This window comes from Solanum lycopersicum, chromosome 6 (assembly GCF_036512215.1).
Source record: "Solanum lycopersicum chromosome 6, SLM_r2.1".
Taxonomy (NCBI): Eukaryota; Viridiplantae; Streptophyta; class Magnoliopsida; order Solanales; family Solanaceae; genus Solanum; species Solanum lycopersicum.
In genome coordinates, this window is record NC_090805.1 from 49000251 (window position 1) to 49020705 (window position 20455).

The 20455-nt window shown below is 28.2% G+C and overlaps 2 long non-coding RNA genes and 1 other non-coding gene across 3 annotated transcripts; 2 read left to right on the forward strand and 1 right to left on the reverse strand.

Moving 5' to 3' along the window:
• The first annotated feature begins 15036 nt into the window (after positions 1-15036).
• Positions 15037-15754, forward strand: LOC138349185 (uncharacterized). Its single transcript, XR_011221843.1, has 2 exons — positions 15037-15298; positions 15560-15754. It is a non-coding gene; the product is annotated as an uncharacterized lncRNA (long non-coding RNA).
• Positions 15090-15195, forward strand: MIR172a (microRNA MIR172a). The gene has a single exon (NR_108001.1). It is a non-coding gene; the product is annotated as a microRNA MIR172a (primary transcript).
• A 2922-nt stretch (positions 15755-18676) lies between the features above and the next one.
• On the reverse strand, positions 18677-20138 carry LOC101257986 (uncharacterized). The gene is made up of 3 exons (XR_742644.4): positions 19885-20138; positions 19103-19217; positions 18677-19023 (listed from the first exon to the last, which is right to left on the reverse strand). It is a non-coding gene; the product is annotated as an uncharacterized lncRNA (long non-coding RNA).
• Between the last annotated feature and the right edge of the window lie 317 nt (positions 20139-20455).

Here is a 20455-nt window from a genome sequence, read left to right on the forward strand (position 1 = left end):
ATAAAATCGGGTTGATTTGGTCTCGGGATGATTTTTTTTAGTTAAAACACGTCATTTACGTCCCTCAGATTACGGAGAAAATGTCACAATCATCATAATTTGAAAATACGCCATTTACGGTTCCTGAATTACAAAAAATTTAAAGAGAGAATTGTTTTATCGAAAAAATGATTTCGAAAAGAGTTTGTTTATTTTACGAGAAATTTTCGACTTTTAGGAGTCGCCACTTAATTTTTAAGAAAAATCAAGAAAACTTATTTCCAAAACAACTTAAACAGAAAAAATTGTTTTGAAAATATTTTAGAGGGTTCGAGATTCTTATTAGTGTCTTAGGAAGGTTTCGAAAAAGCACCTAAGACACTCCGCTTAATACGGTTATCCGGCGATTAACAATTTGACTATTTTATTAACTTTCTTTCGTTATTCTTAAGATTTTTCATTTTAGGCAAACTTTATAAGTTTTGAAATTTTTATTGTTTTAATATTCTGTTAAAGTTAAACTTTTAAATTTAAACTCTAAGCAAACTAGTCAATTTGAAACATCTATCAAATTTATGTTTTAAGATTTGATAAAAATAGATAGGCGTTTCGAAGGGGTTTAGAGTTTTCTAACCCTAACTAACGACATCCAAGTAAACATGTAAACGAATAATAAAGGAGAGAGAGGGATCGAGAGCGAGAGAGAGAGATTTTGGGTCCAAACTCAGGTTCTGTTCGCCTTGACCAAATTTTGGACCCACCTTTTGACCCATTTTTGTACCTGTCCTAATCTAAACATATAATTAAATAAAAGGGACAATGGCTTATGCCCATTACAAGAAAATACAAAATGTAAAGTAAAGAGGTCTTCTAATCCATTTTGGATTTCTTCAATACTCCAAACTTCGGCATCTCTTCGTCGGTTTCAAGGCTTGACTCGATGAAGGAAATTTGCGAGTCTTTACGACTTGTCTCGAAATGCAAAGAGGGATGAAGTCCGGGGAAACTCGAGCGGATTTTTACATGCCACATAAAGTGAAATAAGAATTAATATATAATCCAACCAACATAAATAAAGAAAATAAAATAAATAAGATATACATGGTAGTCACTTGAGATTTCTAGTATTAGTTAGTAGCCAACATAGAAATAGCAAATTATCAAAAAGAGTACAATTTAAAAGGAAAAAAAAATGAAATAAAGAACGTATATCCATATCCATTTTTTAGCAAAACTGGAGGATGTTTTCATGTACTACATTCAATAAAGTTATCAACACCAACTCTCAAACTAACATAACCTACCAAAAGAGATTAACATAGACAACTAAATAAGAGGACAAAGACAATATACACATTTGTCTAAACATACAAAACTTACAAAAGTACATGCATATATGTCTATTCCACGTGAATGAGATAATGCACAAATAAGATAATAAATAAAAAAATGATAACTAAGTGAGCTGCTAAGGACAGACAAGAAATAGGAAAAGGTCTACATGTATTTCCAGCTTTCAAAATTCCCTAGGGAGGGAGGCAAGTTAAAGCTATATGATCACATTAGGCTACAGCAACACCAAATATAATCCTATCCCAATAAGGACTACAGGGCAACAAGGAGACAGTAGACATGCTTTGAAGAGGAACAACATTACAATGACACCATGACGAATTCAAATAAAAAAACAGAGATCAACGCAAACAGGTGAACACAACAAAATAAGCCATAGTATACGATATTCTCGAGTTCGAACACAACCAATGGACATGATATCTCCTATTTACAGCAATGCAGGCCATGTCGATATTAAAAAAACACAACAACATCCACGCAGTCTATAAGCAGTCCTATAGTGTCAAACACTAATATTCCATCGAAGTAAGAACACAAAGGATCGAAACGAGTGCCAAAACACAATCAAAACAGCGAAAACCAGTTTCGAAACAAAGCAAAAAAAAAACGCAGGAATGGTAAAAGCAGGGGAAGGTTACCTGTTCGAAAGCAGCAACTGGGACGACGAGCTCGACAGAGTGCTTCCACCACACGAACTTGATAACACCAGAACGAGAATGCGATGTCGTAATCGAGACGGAAGAGAGACTCTGTTTCGAATCCTTTCGACTAACAGTCTTTAAACACGAAAAACGGAAAGGAAGGAAACTCCGGCTCCGAGACTCTCAGAAACGGGAGTACTGATAACCCTTTCTCGTAGTTTCGCTCACTCTTATCTTATATGCCTATTCTCTTTGCTTCTCGTCTTCTTTAACAAACAGAAAGGAACAGAATGTTTTTGAAAGTCTATCTCCCCCTTTTGATAAAACTTTCCCAATTTTCAGCCAAAGTAGAATCCAACCAAAATTTCTCGACCAAAAAATTCCAACTCTCTGAAATTTTTTTTTTTTAACCAAAACCGTCCAACCCCCTATTTTGAAAAATGGAGGGTGTTTATATAGAGGGAGAAATTTAAGGTTTCGTTAGGAGGGTGGGGTTTCAGGTCTCTTTGAATTCAAAATTCGAATCCCCCTTATCCGGAATAAATCAAACGGGAAAAGAGACGGAGGGTAGGGATGATTTCGACCGTCCTTGCGAGATACGTGTCATCATCTTGGCGTGGCAAGGACGGGAGTTTGTCGCTTTGTGCTCACTGCGAGGCTGCAGCTGCAGGTGTCCGTTGTGACTCGTCCACGCGCGAGTGGGAGAGGACGAGAGAGAGCGTGGGGGGGGGGGGTTCGGTCTGTTTCTGGGAATTAATTTTGTTGTTTCTTCTGTTCGCAGGGGTCGCGTGGGGAAGGGAGTTTGGGAGAGAGCGTGGGGAGAGACGGGAAACTGGGAATCGCGAGGGGGAGAGGGGTCGCGTGAGTTTCTTTTCTTTTCTGGGAACAGCGTTGAGGAGGAAGAGAAGAAGGGGGACCGGGTCGGGTCAGGTTAAGAGGGGATTTGGGTCGGAGGGGAGGGATTGGATTAAAAGTAGTTAAAATTTAAGGAATCCCATAGTGTAATTCAATAATTACATTCTGTCTCGATAAATTTAGTATTTACTAAAAATCCCTTAAAATTTTTGGGTCGTGATACTTTAGACTCTAGTGATACATGGTAAATGATACATGGTAAATTTAAACTGTAAAGAAAAAAATGGGGAAAAATGGTACATTTAAACTTGTTAACTAAATTAGCTTAATTTACGATAACAGATCATTAATCAACATTAAATTAGCACGTAATTGGATATTAATTCCAAATTTTGAAAATCAAAAATTATATCATCTATTTTGAATATAATTTTCAAACCGCATGATACATAGAAAACATTATGATACACAACAAATTCATGTATCAATGCATCGTCTTAAACACTATACACAGTGATTCAAAATGTATCAGCAGGCACACTTGATGGATTCACAAATATATCAATGCATCATCTAAAACACTATACACACTTGATGGATTCAAAATGTATCAACAAGCACACTGATTCAAAATGTATCAGCAAACACTTCATGTATCAATGCATCGTCTAAAACTCTATACACACTGATTCAAAATGTATCAGCAAGCACACTTGATGGCGCAGTTATTGAAATTAATCACTTATACATGATAAAAAAATTCAAAAACCCTTGATACATAGGAAATCATATGATACGCATCTAATTCATGTATCAAATCATAGACTAAACATTATAATCCACTTAGTACTTATGTATTAAACCTATTGTCTGATACATGATAATAATTTTCATAAGTTTTTGATACATATTGGATTCCTTAAAATTTTTACTAATTTCAACAACAATTTTAAAATAAGTATAAAAATACAAACCCGAAACAATGTAGGCCTGAATCATATATCCAATTACGTGCTAAACCACAACATGATTTAAAAATACACATAATATGTGCATAGCTCCTCCTATGCATAATAGTAGTGACTTACAATCACTGGTGGCAATTTAGTCGTGAATATGAGGTGCTTCATATTCATGCTAGTTGCATTAGTCACCACAAAAGTTCTAAATTGTCATCGAGGAAAGGTGATTTTCTGCAGAGCTTGTTGTAATTAGTCACCATACACTCTCTTTATCATGTGCAAAGTCGGAGTAAAGTTTAGTAAATGTTGGAGTAAGAAGAATTGAAGACGTGGTGGAGTAAGAGGAACAATAAGAACGGGAGAGAAATTGTGCAGTTTTTGAAATTTCAATTTTTTTGAATTTTGAAATTCAAAATTTCAAAATTAATAATTCAAAATCCAAAAACTGATTTAGAAGATTGAGTGTTTTAGTGGAGAAAAAATAGGCATTATATTGGGGGATTGTGTATTATAGGTGAGAGAATGTTATGTATCTAATACACTTCTACTAAAACTAAAAAAAAAGGAATTATGTAATATTTAAAAAAAAGAAGGAAAAATTAGAGAATATAAAACTTATAGTTGTGTATTTAAGTTATTTTTCCTTAAAAGTGCTGAGAACAAGAAGTTTGGGCCTGAGATTAATTGTAAGTTGGGGAAGGGAATAAAATGGGAAGTGGGCCGCCTGAATATTGAATGGAAGGCCCAAATCTGGTTCTTCCAAATTAAAGGAAAAAAAAGTTCAATTTAAATAATAGCCGATTGATTTAAAACAAAAACGAATTTGGTGTAAATTTATTAACGAGCTTATTTATTATTTAAATTGTAAAATAGTGATTCAAAAGTATAATTATAATTTAAATTAAACTAGTTTAAATAAAACATTTAAATGTACACTTTGATGGGTTTTTTTTTTTTTTGAATAATCATAAGATATACAAATTATATATATAATTATGTAATATATATATATATATATTATCTAAAGTTATGATAAGTAGCATAAAATCCACGTATTATATATATTTATATATTTTATTATTTTTTTATTTTTTTCGCAAGATTTATAAAACTAATTAACTTAAATAATTTGGAAACCTCACGAATCTCGATAATTAATTTATACCGATGTGGGTCAGAAATTGGGTGTCAACAAGAATAATAGGGAGCTAAGAACAAAATTGTACTCACAATGTTGATCAATAAAATTATGTTTCTTCATATTTTATTTGTGATTGCAATTTATTTTTCTATCACTTTAAATTAGTGGTGTATAAAACTGAACCGAAAATCAAACCAAACCGCAAATTGAGTCAAATCAAAAAAAAATCCGACTAGTAGTTTGGTTTGACTTGGTTTGGTGTTAGAAAAAAAATCGATTATATTTGGGTTGGGTTGGTTTCAACTAAAAAAACCAACCCGAGACCAAACCAACCCGATATTATATATATAATTTTAAAATTTTATTTTATATGTAAAAATACCTATTTTGATATAATTTTTAAATATCTCTTATATTATTTCATAGTTTTTATCTTTTAATATATTTATTTCATGTTTGAAAGTTAGACTTCATGATCTAATAAAGATTATAGTTCATACATGTTGGTAATTATAATAAAGTTAAAATAAAAATCAAATTAATATTAATGCAAAAAGAAAATCAATTCAACAATAATATTGAATATTTATTTTTTAGATTTACATAAATTTAGACAATTAAAATACATGATCTAATTTTACTATCTTTTAATAATTAGTCATGTAACTAATACTTACTAAACTTATTTTAGCATGATTTAGTACTTTACATTATGATCAATTTCATTATGACTTATTAATTTGCAATATTCTTTTACGCAATTTTTTTTGTTGGATATTTTAGTGTCATTAATCATATCATATTTTATTTTATTTTATTCAAAAATAACTTAGATAGTTACATTTTGGTAGGACTAAAGAAATATTTGATGTACAAGTATATTATATGTTTGTATGAATACTTTATCAAAAAAACTCGAAAATCCAAAATAAATCGAAAAATCTGAAAAACACCGAAGTTGTAAATCTGATATTTATTGGTTTGGTTTGGTTTATAAATTTAAAAATCTGACACCAACGGTTTGATATTTGAAAAACGCGAACCAACCCAATCATGTATATCCCTACTTTAAATTTTTTCACAAACAAATGTATTATTGCAATTTTTTGATATATAATATATGTATATTTGATACCATTTATATATATATATATATATATATATACACACACACATATACACACGCGCACACTCAAATATACTAATATTAGATACACATACACATGTAAATTTGTAAAAATTAGAACATTTTGAAATACATATAAACAACCGGATAGGTAAGCGAGAAAGTCGATTTATCCAACATACATGTGAAATAAGTTTAATAAAATATATTCAAAATTGTATTTATAACCGTCAGATACATATATCTAGTGAACAAAAAATAATATTCAAACTACTGTATCTTGACATAATTACACCGTAAACTTAAATGATTTGTGTTGTTTCCTCTTTTAGATTATCAAGGTAAAAGGGCACCAGGCCCAAATACTCTTTAGAATATAAATGAAATGATGGGCTTGTAATGGATTAAGGTTTGGCCCAAACATAGATATTGATGCATCAGACATTCCTAAGTTATATTTTTCTTCAATTTATTTTACGATGAATAGAAGAGAAAGCACATTACACCATTCTATTGTAATTCTTGACATTTCCCAATAGTTTAATCATATTATGTAAAAAAAAAAAGGTTGTAGTGCTACTCCCGTGGAAATTTATGTTTAGATTCATTAATATTGGAAAAATTATTGATGAAATAAGAAATGTTCAACAGATAAAACTGATGCAAGCAATTATACAAGAAGTGAAATGTGTAATTGAAGCTCAAGACTTTAAATTTCTATCATGCGTTAGAAAAAGTTTGATTATAATCTTGAAACGTGTAACAAAAAAATTTATTTACCAATATAAAAATAGGTTTATATGACATTTTTAACTTGTTTTTTTGTAAGACATAAAGTTTCAGTTGACATAGTAATACTATTATTACTATTATTATTTATAATGATAAATATTAACTAGTAGAACTAATAACATGTAACACATGTACTTGCAATACATCACATTGGATGTTAAGAAAAAAAAACTTTTGTTTACCGAAAAATTTGAAAAGTTTACTTTAAAGTTCTAAAATATTTGTTCCCAAAAAGTAAATAGTTTTTGAAAAGTTTACTTTAAAGTTCTAAAATATTTGTTCCCAAAAAGTAAATAGTTTTTCTTTCTTTCTTTTACATAAAATTCATAAAAGAAAATTTTGTTTTTCAATATTGTTTTTTTTTTTTGAAAAAAAAGATCGTAAACTTTATTTTTAAAATTCTTGAGGTGTCAAAAATTGTGAAGGCCTAAAGCACTTCAGTCTAGAACCAATAACATTTATGACTTGCAATTTGATTTTTCAAATAGCAAAGCTATTTTTGTTTGATATGAATAGAGTTTGTTTACAAGCTCATTATGAAATCTTATTAATTAATGTTTTCTTTTATGATTTATTATGTATGCATATACACCCTATAGCTAACCTTTATTTCCAATTGAATGAATTAGTAAAAAAAAAAAGTACTTCAATAGTTGTATATTTATCTTCCCTTTAATTTATTACAACTGTTTGTATGACTTAGTATTTATTGACATGTTCGGGTGTAAAGATAATTAAAATAATAAAGGATCTCTTTTTCAGATGGTCACTAAAAATATGTAGAACATGTCTCAAACAAAAGAAAAGAAAAATGTGTAAAAAATTTGGTTATATTGCATTAAACCAAATCTTTTATTAATTAAAGTAAACAATTGGTTTTACAGAATGGTGCTCCTGTGGTTTAAGTAAATAAATAATCTTTTAGTATTTTTTTTGATTTTTTTTTCGTAGTTAAAAATGAGTGATTTTTCAAATAATTATTTTTCATACGTTTAAACCGACAAAGAAAAGTGAAAATTAATTTATCAAGTACTCTTGGATTAATGTCGTTAATTAACTTCTTAAATGAAACGACTCATCCATTTTTAAATGTATGTGCTAACTAGTTACTCCCACTATTTTAAATATGAAGTGAATTATTGGCCACTTCTTTTTAATGTTGAAAATAAGTTAATTATTTAGAGATTTAAGAGAGTTGTTAGAAAAAACTTTTATTTTTATCTTTTATTTATTTTTTTAGGTGACAATTTTAAGAATATTCATATCTATAATTTTATTTTAAATTATATATATATATATATTTACAAGAATAATTTGAGAGTAAATAAAAGGAAAAAATGGAAAGTGGTAATCGATTTATATATTAACCTTTTTTTAATCGGTGTGTATTATCTCATAATTCACTTAATTACTCTCGTTATTCCTAATTATTAATTCATTTTTGAATTCACATACCTATAAAGAAAGCAATTATTGACATAGTAAATTTACCATTTTACTCCTATTAACTATAAAGTGGATGAATTAACAATTTAAGAATTTCAAAAAAATATTTTTTTTCAAAGTAATTAATTGAGAATATAATAGGCAAAATTATTTTTTTAAAAACTTGTCAAAGTAAATAGGTAATTAACGATGACATATGAGATATAAAATAGAGTGAGTAATTAATACTATGCTGATTAAGCACCCGTATTTATTATTGGTGAAATAGTGTGATGCACTTTTATACTTGTATGTGAATTGTGACTTAACATTTTATGAACTGGACCCTTAAATTCAATGAAAAGAAAAAATTTAAACTCTTCATACCATGTGTTTTCACTCGCCCTTGAATGGATGACATGTCAAATTCATGTCATAATTATCTTTATCAATTATTTTTAAAAATTATTAATCAAAATCTTATTAAATAAAGGGAATATTGTCTGATATACCCTCCAACTTTGTCATTTGAAGTTGATATACCCCTTGTTATGAAAGTAGCTAATATATGCCCTTATCGTTATTCAAATGGCTCATATATACCGCTGTCATTACAAATTGAGCTCATATATATCCTTCATTTAACGGAAGTTAAAAAATTAGTTTTAAATTTATATTTTTAATTTTTAATTTTTTTAAAAAAATTATTTAGGGATATATATGATTCTTCTATCAAGGTTTAACGTAGATTTTTACTTTTTCATACATTAATTATCTTTTTACTTCTTTTATTATAATTATTTGAGTTTCTTATTCTTATTTTTTTTTCTTTCATTCCTTAATTTAAAGAAGAAAAAAATTAAACTATTTTTTTTGTCTATATTGTAAACTTAAGCAGCCACACCACCAACCGGTGAACCCCTATGAATCATTAGGACCCCCTCTCCTCTCCATGCTCTCCGTTGTATCAACAAAACAACCTTGCCGCCTCTCATTTTGGCGAAAAAGGTATCAACGTCGCTTTTCTCTCTCTCTCAGTTCCATTTTGACGAAAACGGTATTAGCGTCAATTTTCTTTCTCTCACTCCACTGCAAATCAGTAAACTTCGACGAGCATCACCATAAAATCAACCAGTGTCACTTCTCCCTCTACTGATAGCAACTTAAAACTTGACGTCAAGGAGGTGTCAATGCCAAAGATCAATTTAAAAATATGGCAATTAGAGCCTTAAAAATGGACTTGGCCCGCGAGGCCGGCTCAACCCAACCCTTGAAATAAGTGGGGTTGGGCTTAATATTTTTAGCCCATTTATAAACGAGGCTTTTTAGCTCGCCCCATTTGGCTCATTGGCCTCGTAAGCCCAACCCGCAAGCCTCTGAAGCCAGCCTGTGGGCTATTAATTTTTTAAAATATTTTTATATATATTTTTAATAGTGTTTTATTTGTAAAGATTTTATGAATAAATATTTTGAAAAATAAAAATTAAGTATTTTGCAATATCATCTTGCATGGTGAACTGTAAATGGAGATAAACTTCTTAAGGAAATAATATCACATGTTGATTCAAATGTGATCAATGGTGAAAGTAGAAGCGAAGTTGTAAAACATTAATTAATGGGTCATGTAATATTTAGAAATTTAGATTTGTTAAGTATTTAGACTGCCTTGTCTTGCTGGAGATCTTTTCAACCAACTAGTTTTTTTTTTTAAAGAAATGACGGAATGATTAACATTTATCCGCTGAATCTTACATTGACTATTATGTATGTTTGAAGTATTCATTTAATTGTGTGATTCATAAATGTATTTTTGTAGGTGTTTACTGAAGTGTGTGATTGATAAATGAATTTTTATATGAATTGATGTTGTGTTCATAGACGTCAACATTCGATACTCTTTCTAAGATAGTAATATTGTTCATTTTTTGGTTGAAGGGTTAACTCGTCCCAACCCGTGGCCCGCTTAGGGCTGGGTTGGACCGCTATTTTATCGGCCCTTTATTTAAAAGGGTTAACCTGTCCCAACCCATTCAACTCTCTAGCCCGTTAGGGTTGGACTAGGTTGGGTTGGGCCAGGCCATTTTGACACCTCTAATGGCAATAGATATGGAGAAAGAAGAAAATGAGGTCGGGGCAGGGATGAGAATAATAAGAAAAAAGTAGGTGGATTTCAGGAAAGAAGACGATTCTTTTAAAAAAGATATTTTAAGTTTAAATATGACGTTCACTTGCCTTCAAATGTGTGTAGTCACACTCTCTCGCCAACTCAATCACTTTAATGTCACGTAAATCTGATCAATAATAAAAGAAATTTAATATACTGTATTTTATTAAGTATAAGAATTCATTTGGTAAATAATTAAATAAAAAAATTTATAATACAAATATAAACAAAGTATAGGATTCATCATACTATTTCACTTTTCGCCTTTATTATTTGAACAGAGGAAGTTGGGAAAAACTAAAAAAATCTTAAAAACATGGAAGTCATCAAAAAAAATAAAATTTTTAAACAAAAAAAACGTGTATGCCAATAAACATCCTACATGTCAATTGTGTTATTAAATATCTAAACGCTAGGGAAATAACCAAAGAAATAATGACGCCGCCCAAATAACTAATTAAGTCCATATTCAATGGATGAATAAAGAACCAAAATTAGCAGTGGGTACCTACCTAGATATTAACGTTATGATATTATTTTTTGGCATAATACATAAATATGCTTTTTAACTTAGTTTTGAATTATATTTATGCCCTTCAATTTTGGGTGTGCACAAGTAGACACTTAAACTTGTATAAATTTGAACAAATAAACACACATGTCCTACATGTCATTTTTTGTCCTACGTGGTGTCTTACGTGTATTTTGTTATGTAAGACTTATGTATTTATTTATTTAAAAATTAGATAGTCAGAGTACCTATTTGTGCATTATGAGAGTTGAAGGTTAAAGTTAAAATTTGAAGCCAAAGTTTAGAGTTAAATATATATACCGTGTCTTATTTTTTTTCTCATCATTCTTTTGTTATATATGATTAACATGCATATGCTTTTAGTTTGATAAAAAATAGGAGTAATTAGTTGGACCGTATAAGCTTGAAGTTTTATTGTTTATTAAGACCGACATTTAAATGACTGTGTTTTAGTTTCAAATTCATGTGATTTTTTTTTTAAAAAAAATATATTTTTTTAAAAAAACTTACATGATCTTAAAAATCATTTAAGGGTAAAGAAAAAAAGTTAAATTAATTTTTTCATTTAGAGTAATATGAAATTTTTGTGGACATTAAAGAAAATGTCATATAAATTATTATTCATGAAATATTAAAATTTAGAGTTTTAGAATCTTGGTACCACTTAATTGGATCACTTTTTACCAAATAATTCCACAAGCATATTTATTATATATTGGTAATAAGCTAAAGAAAATCTTGAAGGACAAAACACTCCACTAGCTAATAGTTTTCTAGGTAATTTGTTATCGAAATGCAATAAATAAAAATATCAGTTAAAATATTTGTGTATCTCAGCTTTTAAATAAATAAAATTTTGATAGTTAAAGATAAAATTTATTTGCATAGCGTATTCATATTAAATTAATATATAAAATTTTATATTTAAATTTATAATCTCATTTTATTTTATTAAATTAAGTGATAATAAAAATTGGAGCGCTCGGCTCCTTCCATTCACGTGGCTTGGCCGACTCCATTCTCCAACTTCTTCTCTATTTATTTATTTATATTATATGCAGCCGACGATTTTAAAATCAGCTTACCTACTACGTACAATTGAACATATTACTTTTATTTTTTTCTTCTTTTTCCTAATATAAAGACGACGACGGTTTTTTTTTTGCAGATATCAATAATTTATTTTACAAAGCGATATATTTTCATCATTCAAATTTTGGAAAAAGAATCTAAAAGATTTAGCCTCATGAAAGGGCAACTTTGGTGTCCTCTCGTGTCAGGAATTGGACCTCACAATAATTACTAGTCATTGATATATGGAATCACATTTTTGATCTAAAAGCATACAATTATTTCATATTTCAATAGTAATATGTGTTTTTCGTTGAGCAAAGGTCTAAAATATGTAATAATAATAATAATAATAATCTAATCTACTATCTAGTTATTTTCATTTTACTTGATCTTTCTTTCATAATTACCAGATATATTTTTCTACTATGAATTATGGTGTATATACGGGGGCGGAGCTACTAACCCTCAGTGAATGGGGTTCATCTGAACCCCTTTCAGCGGAAAACTATATTATTTATACATGGTTAGAATAAGTTTATATATATACATACTAAATGTCGAACCTCCTTTGGCTATCTATTTCTAAAATCCCTTTATTGAAAATCCTGATTCCGTCTATACGTATATATATACTTTGGTTGCAAGTACACGTTACCCACAAATCACAATATCCCAATGGGGATGGGTGTATTATTCCAAATCCAATGTAAAAATTTGAGTTTGGGCCATAGAACCTCATGTTATTCACACAAACCCACGTGCATCCCACGTGAACTCTATTCCCTACTAAATCAAATTGATAAAAAAAGACCACTTTATCTTTGGCCCTCACCAAATTATTTTCGCCAATTCAATGGTGAACTCCTTTTTCTTACCAACTACTACAAATATTGGGACCAAAATGATCTTTTCTCACAACCTTATTTATTTTATCGTGTCAATATTTTATTCGCAATCTATTTTTTTTAAATATTCTAATAATATAACTAAAATTTGTTAATAATAATACGCAAATTTTATACATTGAATCACAATAACAATTAATAGGTGAAATCTAAAATTTTAATGATATTTTAATTTTTATAAAAAAATATAATTTCTGATAAAGTTTCGATATACATGGCTATGCATGCTAGTTAAAGAGGGATGTGCTTTAAATTCTGTTTGACAAATGCTTGGCCTATAAGAGTAGTTTTTTTTTTTTTTTGGAAAATAAATTCAAAAAAGATGTGTGAGGTCCACGAAATGAAAGCTCAGACTGTACGGACATGGGGCCGCCATTTAGGGGCCAGGTTGTTCTAAAGATAACTAACACTGAGCAAATCCACCAGAGGAAGTTGATCCAATATTAAATATTGTTCAATTTTAACTTTAGAATTGTAGTTCAAATCATAAATAAATAAAAAATGATGGAAAAATAAGCAACAAAAAAATACAATAAGCAAAATAAAATAAATGACCAAAATATAAAGATATTTTAAACGATAAAAACTTACTAGTGCAAATATCTACATTCAATTGTATCAACTTAGTGTAGGTAAATAATTTAATGAGGTAGAATATATATTAGTTATCGTGGTAAGTGAGAAATACTTTTATATAAATACATATACATATCAATTTTTTTATTTACTTTTGTTTATCATATTTTAATTTAACACACTTATATTAAGAAAATGTACATCAGTCATTCTTATTAACAGTAAATTTAATGCTTTTAGATTTCAAAGTAAGTTTTATGCAAAAGGCAATAGACATTGCGTCATCTTGAATTTTATATTCCATTTTCTGAAATTATGGATTATTGAAAAATTGTATGTTTTCTTTATTTCAACTTCAATTAATTAATTATAGACTAATTGTTTTTTATTAATAATTTATGTTGCTAATTATTGTAAAAAGGAAATGGGGTCAATAGATGTCGTAATCCGTGATTAAACAAGGTCTAGTCCAAATACCATGAAAAGGAATCAGCAGTCTTCATATGATCCTTTCATATCATATCAAATATTGTTTCATTTTACTGTTTATTTCAATAAATTATGAGGATTTTTCCATATTATGTTTAATATTAAATACTTATATAAAATAATAGCAACATTCAAATTTAAAATTTCAAATATCATTAACCATATTAATCTAATAAAATACACATCTAATTATTTTTTAGGTGGTACGTGTTACTTCAACATAGACCAAATACTATGAAACGAAGGGAGTGTATATATTTTAAGCTGGCTATTTTTTTTTTACCTTATTCATTACTTTTTAGATGTATACCCTCTACTTTTTTTCCTCTGTTTCATATTAATTGTGTACGTTATTATGAATAGATATTTAAATTATTCGTCAATTTATAAAATTAAGATAAGTTTAATTATCTGTTTCTTATTTTATCTTTATAATACTTTCTTTTATAAAAAAAAAAGTGTAAACAAGTTTGTAAAGTTAAAAAAGATTTCTGTAAATTAGTACTTCCTTCGTTTGGTATTGTTTGTGATGGTTTCTATTTTTAGAGTCTAACTATAAAAACTTTGACTAACATTTTAATATGTATTTGTTCATCATATTAGTATACAAAAAATTGTAATTTATAATACTTTTCATATAGTTTTAGAATATCTAATTTTTTTTATTTAAAATATTAAATTAATGTAATCTAATTTACTTTTGAAAATTTATCAAATTGACTTTCGATAAGCATAACATGACAAATAATTCCGAACGAAGAAAGTAATAAAATTATCATGCATTTCTCGTGTTCAATGGAAAAATAGACAACTAATATGTTTAATAGGAGACGGAGAAAAATATTTCTCTTTCTAAACAAATTGAATAGAGTTTGCTTTTGTTTTCTTCTTCTTGTTTTTTGAAAATTACGAAAACAGCAGTTAATAGATTCTAATTGTTTGATACCCTCATAGCATAGGCATTAGAGCCACACGTTTAGTCTCCTCCTATATATATGTGGCATATCTAATCACATAATATATACAAATATAGATAAAAAAAAAATATTTTTCTTACAGTCGTTGTTTGCATATGTGGCATAATCAAGATTCACGTGAAAAGTTGCAAATTGGTTATATAATTGATGAAATTAATGGCTGGCTATTTGAAACTCACGAGAATCTTGATGATGCTGCATCAGCAATAAACGACTATTGCAATTAGAGCATTGCAACGATACAGAAAAAATTAATACGACATGAATTAAGGAATGATCTATATATTTCTTAGATCGGGAACTTGTAAGTATACTTCCTAGTCCTTTATTCGTATGAATCTATATTTTCTGGAACTTTTTCATGTTCTTGTAGCTGAATTTCATTGTTGTTAATCTGTTTTTTCAAGATAGAGCTACTGAATTTAGATTCTCTTAGTTTTATCTTCTTTTTTTTAATATAGAAATCAATAATTAGGCACAAATCTTTTAAGACTGATTAGAATGAGTTTCAAATTAAATATCATTTTAGAAAAAGAAGTGCATAGATCTTTGGTTATTCTCTCAGCAGGTATTCATGAAGGAGAGCAGAGCAGATTCGAGATTTGAAGTTTATGAATTTTTATAATAATCTCAAATTAATTTGTAATATTAATTGGATTTACAATTAAATATTTGATAAATTTGCAAATATTGGATCTGTATATCTTAATCTGATTTAATTCATGTCTTAATAATGAAGAAAGGAGCTTTTTTTCTATAATCTAAAGTGACGTTAAATCAAAGGACAGTAAATATTTTAGAGTTCTGTTGATGCAAAATATTATTTGTGTTGTGTCAATTGCTTGTTTCATGGAATATTCTTCCAATTGATTTCTTTTTGTTGTTGTTGATGATGGTGAAAATAAGTCATAGATGTATATTTATTTATTTTACTTTTGTGGAGTGCATTGACATATAAATCTTAGATCTTTGTGATTGTTGATGAAAGAAAACATCAAATATATTTTAAAAATTTCTCTTATTGATCGGCCGGCTAATTTTATATTGAACTATATAATTATATTATACCTGTCGCCATACATTTCTAAAGCAACTATTGCAAGCAAAACTAAATTCAGTTCAATAATGGTTATGCATCTCATGGAAATATTTGCACATGAAAATTCAGTCCAATAAGAAAATGTAGTTAAAAAAGGACGATTATAAATTTACTAGTATGGAGTGTTTATATTAAATTATTATGATTTATTATAATTAAATAATTTAATTAATTTGATATAAATATAAAGTTAGATAAATATTTACCATCTCACGATATTAATCCTCTGAAAAAGCTTCTCAAGAAAGAGACCTCAAAGGGAGTTGAAAGCTAGTAATCTTAAACTTTTGGCTCTTGTTTGTTTCAGTGCACAAATTTTGAAGGCCAAAGATAATTAAGCTTGAAATTTTGCACATTGAACAAAACAAGGTTTAAAATTGAAAAATTAAGATCACTCGCGATCAACATTATAAAAAAAACTTATTTGGCAGGGGAAGATCCCAATGAGCTACATTTCCAAAAATGCTACTATTACACCCTAATTGTGATTATTCTTAATTTGATCTGAGCTTTATGGATTTTTAGAATCATGGGCTAAAATTAAAGGCCTAAATCCGGACAATTATCTCCCTGAACAGCTTAATTTCAATCAATTGTTCATGTGAAAAAAAATCAAATTATACTAAGAAATTTTAATGACAGAGTTAAACTTTTTATGAAGAAAATTCAAACTAACAAATAAATATAACGGTTAACTTTTTCGAAAAAAAATTAAATGAATTCGATTCATGTCATTGTCTCAGACTTTTCTTTTAGATTCTTAATCTGTCTTTTTCATTCCACTTGTTGCCAGAATACTAGTAATTCATTTTCCTCCATTGGTATATCACTTTCACTTCACCTTTCAATTAACTCACTCAACTATATATATCTAAAATTAGATGCAATTTCCTTCCCTTCAAACTTTCCAAATGTCTTTTTTTTTTCTTTATTCATAAATTAGACGTGAATTATTAATTTTATTTTTGAACTATTTAACAATCTTAAAATTATCTTTTCATTTGACTAACTGAATTTAATTACACTCCAATCTTACAACATGAGTAAAATTTACTTTTAAATTCTTATTAAATTTCACGATGTTTTCAACCCTTCTTTTAAATTTTTATCAAAAGTCTCATACTCCTACAAATTTTAAGATCACTTATTATGACACGTGACAAACCAAAAATTTCAATTCAATACTTTTCTCTTCAAATTTTTTCCCCCACGTAATTTCAGAAAACAAAACGTACAACCTTGAAAGAACCAAATGCTAGCTCCACTAATATGTCTCAATTAATAATAATTCCATGTACCAATACAACAAACGTAGCTTTCTTTCTTTTCTTTTTTTTTCCCCTCATAATTTCATGAGTTATTCCTTTGATTTTTTCTGCGTGTATGTTTAATTTAGAGGGGGTGGGGATCACTATTATTAAAATGGACAATAAGCCACGTAACAAAAATAGTCGATGCAAAATGTATCAAAAGAGACATGACAATATATTTTTATTGTCCTTTTGACATTTTACGTCCACAAATTGGTAACAACTTCAGAAAATGAAGGGGAGCTGCAGTAATTAATAGTACTATAGTGGTCCATTTAAAAATTTTGGTGGTCCATTTGTAAATAAAGATTCATGAGGTCCTTATCATGAAATATCACGACATATGAGTTGATGGCCAAATTAGAAGTAAAAATTATGCATAGTGTAAAACATAAATTACCTTCTATCCCTACTTTTTTTCAATTTACAAAAAGTCCCTTATTTTTAAGAAGTTTCTGATACATAATAAAACAGTCGGATACATTCTATATTATGCTATTTTATCCGTTTGTTGAGTGATTTGGGGATTAAAAACTGAAGTTTGAATTAATTCCTACTTTTAATATGCTACAGTTATTAATCCCATAAAAAAAAGCATTAACTTGTGTGTTTCAAAATCAGTTTTATCCAATATAAAACTCTAAATTAAATTATAATTTTTCATTAGTGATCTTCCCTTTTTTTTTGGCAGACTAATTCTTTTTTTTTTTTGTTAAACACTATTTAAATTTTATATTATATTTATATATCAAATACTTTATTTTATAATCTTTGTTCAAACTTACTTTAATCAATATTAATTGCGGATATTTCACCCAAATTATTGTCAGTTCTAATTTAATTTAATTTAGTAATATAGTATCATGTGTGTAGATACTTAAAAAAAATTTCATATTTTGAAGGACAAATAATTGTTCGTAATATATATAAATCATAGTACTGAATATATCTTATTTGTACAAAAGATATTAATTTTTTTAAAAAAAAAACTGGCGTGTATCTAGTGTAATAACTAGTATCACTGTTTGTGATATTATATATTTTGATATTTCATGTATCATATACAAAATATAATTACGTATATAATTTTCTTTTTTTGTATCATGCAATATATTTACGTATATATAATAAGTGTTTTTTTATGACAATAATTACATTAATGTAATTATTATTATGGTTTTGATACAATAATGACATTCATGTCCCAATAACAGTATACATAATTCCTGAATTCATAACGGTAATAAAAATAAAATTAAAGTAATAGAATAAATAATTTTAAAAATCAAAACACTTTCATAATTTAACAATATGTGTTGTTATGTTAATAAATACTTCAAACATCTTGTTTAACTCCAAAAAACAAAAAAAAAATCAAATATTGAAAACTAACTAGCCTACATTAACAATTTCATCTTCAGATGATGGGTTTAATACATTCTTCATTCTTGAAGGGTCATCACTGTTGCTAACATATCCAACATTCATCTTGTCGAGACCATACTTCAATAAAAGAATCGCATATCTTTTGCGAAGATAGCTACTCTTAAAACTATTACATGACATGTTGATTTTGTCACTCAGAATTCTGCATATACAACTACGAATAGTCCGCAATCACTACAAAAACAATAAGAATAATTATAAGGATGAATAGATACAAAAAATAAAATAAAATAAAATAATAAACAATACTCACAGGCTATCACTTATTTGTTGCATGTTGTCTTGAGCAAACTCCACATTAAACGAATGTTGTGGACCCAAAAGTTCTCCAGTTTTCTTGTCTTTATATGCATCCAATGCTGCCCAATCTGTTCTAACAACATATCATAAGTCAGTCAAAATGATACTTAACAGACACTTTATAGCCTAACATGATACAAAAAATGCAAAGTTGTACTTGATACATAAAGGTAACTACAATTATAAGTCTGTCTACTTGATACTAACATGATACAAAAAATGCAAAGTTGTTAATATGATACATAAAATGCAAAAATAAACTTGATACATAATTCTAACAACATATCATACGTCAGTCAAAATGATACTTAACAGACACTTTATAGCCTAACATGATATAAAAAATGCAAAGTTGTACTTGATACATAAGTGTAACTACAGTTATAAATCTGTCTACTTGATACTAACATGATATAAAAAATGCAAAGTTGTACTTGATACATACGTGTAACTATAGTTATAAGTCTGTCTACTTGATACTTTATATAAACGACAAACTTTAACATGATACATGAAACATAAATTGTGCTTGATACATAATTGTAACAACACAATGCAAACCAATTATGCAAGCTCTTAGACTTGTTTTCAACCAATTTCGGATCTTCAAAAATATAGATTTGTTTAGAGTTTGAAGTGATTATTTGAGTAATCCCAATACTAAATGACAGATGATCCATGAAATATTAGAAAAATAGAAGAATGAAAAGAGAGAATCGAAGAAGAACACAATACCTTTCAAGAATATTGGACGAAAATGGCGGACAGAGTAGACGAAATTGGCGATTTGATTTTTTAAGGCGGACAGAGTAGACAAAAATGGCGGACAGATTAGACGAAGACGGACGGACGGAGAGCACAATTTTGATTTTCAAAGGCTGACAAAGTAGACAAAAATGGCGGACAGATTAGATGAAGGCTGACGGATGGAGAGCACAAATTTTGATTTTCAAAATTGAGAAGATGAACCGTTGAGAAATTGACGCATTAATTTTGGGAGTGGTGTAAATGGGTTCTTTATTTGGGGAAAATAAAGAGTAAAATTAGGGATAAGATTTAATTGGTTAGGATTTATTAGGATTCTAATTTAATAATGTATCTGTTAAATTAGACTTATTAAAAAATTAGGGATTTTAGTATTTTTAAAAAAAATAAGGGAAATATGGAAAATATGTAAACTTAAGTTGTATATTCAGGTAAATAATCCAAATTAGTAAAATTAGAAACACGTATTTCCTATCAGGTGCAACTTGCTTTTTGCTGCATAATAATAATGTGATACATATGACATTTCTCCAAGAAAAAA